The sequence below is a fragment of the Acyrthosiphon pisum genome, chromosome X (assembly GCF_005508785.2).
Source record: "Acyrthosiphon pisum isolate AL4f chromosome X, pea_aphid_22Mar2018_4r6ur, whole genome shotgun sequence".
NCBI classification, from domain to species: Eukaryota; Metazoa; Arthropoda; class Insecta; order Hemiptera; family Aphididae; genus Acyrthosiphon; species Acyrthosiphon pisum.
Window position 1 is genome coordinate 73712053 of NC_042493.1, and position 1697 is coordinate 73713749.

At 25.8% G+C, this 1697-nt stretch overlaps 1 protein-coding gene across 1 annotated transcript in view; it reads right to left on the reverse strand.

Annotated features, from left to right (window-relative positions):
- The window catches only part of LOC100574853 (protein FAM3C-like), a 33384-nt gene that overhangs the window by 25699 nt on the left and 5988 nt on the right, over positions 1-1697 (reverse strand). The gene's annotated exons all lie outside the window — the stretch shown is intronic.

Here is a 1697-nt window from a genome sequence, read left to right on the forward strand (position 1 = left end):
CTCCTAACATATTTTTACAATAGCAGTTGCAAAATAAAAGGAATACATTGTCACAATTTTTATTTATAAGCATTTAAAGTTCAAATTTTGACAACATATTATGTAAAAATCACGAAAATTCGTAAATTATTTTATGCTAGAAATTCATAAAAAATTTTCCTTTTATATCTAAGATTTCAAAATTTAATACAAGGCTCATAATATATTTTTACAATAGCAATTGAAAAATAAAAGAAATATATAGTCACGATTTTTTTTTTATAAGCATTTAAAGTTCAAATTTTGACTAAATACGTAAAAATTACGGCAATGTTCAAATTATCTTAGACAGAAATTCATAAAAGTTTTTCTTTTTAATTCTAAGATTTGGAAATTTAATACAAGGCTCCTAACATATTTTTACAATAGCAGTTGCAAAATAAAAGGAATACATTGTCACAATTTTTATTTATAAGCATTTAAAGTTAAAATTTATACGAAATATGTCAAAATTGCGAAAATTTGCAAGTAATTTAGTGGTTGAAAAATCGTAAAATTTTTTTCTTTTATAACTAAGTTTTTAAAATTTGGTACAAGGTTCTCCATAAGTTTTTCTTTAAAAATAATATATCCTAGACTGACAAATCATCTCCGTTCAGAATCGTTTTTCGTATACAATGATATAATATCATTGGATTCAAATTTAATTCCATCCATTACAGTAACCCACTTGTAACCTACTGTACAGCAGAGCGACATCCACGACTTACCCGCCTTTTTTGATTCGATAAGCTGCTTTATTATATTATATTTTACTGGCTTTTGTCCTTTCGCCCATTCGGTCGCGCCGCATTTATATATTTGTTTTGGTATAAATATACACGATATAGCCACAGTCTGTAGCCTGTAGGTAGCTACATGCATGTTATAATAAATCAATGTATAAATATTATGAGTCGATAAGGTGGTTGGGTCGAGTTGCTGCCTATTGGCTATGCCATAGGTATGATTTTATATGAACATAAAATCAAATTAATAAATAACACTATTTAATTGATCTAATAGGTATTTAATACTATCTACATTAGAGACATGGGCTCGATATTAAATATTACTAAATACTAAATATTAAATATATATTAGTAGGTACTTGATATTATATTACTGTTTTTAGGTGAGTCACATTTGGTTAGGTTAATATACTCCTGCAGATTCTAAATAATACATTATTTATAAAGACTGGCGATTAAATTTTATAATGATATGACTGTATATTATTTGATATATAGGTTTAATTATGAGAGTATTATATGAAATAAAATATTTAATAAATAATAAATTTGATACATTTTATTATTTTACATGGGTTGGCTTATATGGAACGGTTATTTTATACTTGAATATAACTAACCTACATGCATACTATGTAGTCCCTAATATATTACAGTCTTAAGGTGAGTTAATTGGTTGAGGTAATACAATATTAATAAACTAATATTACTTATACTACATATATTTCAGAAAAGACTGGTAGTTAAAGTGCAAATTGATAAATTGACAATTGATAAATAACAAATATTTAATTGACATCCACAGCCATTGCTTTAATATCTACATATTGTGCTATAATAATATGCTTTATTGAGCAACGCACCTAAATCGTTAGACATCGGCTCCATTATGTAGTAGGTATATAAATTATTAACATACTATGTAAT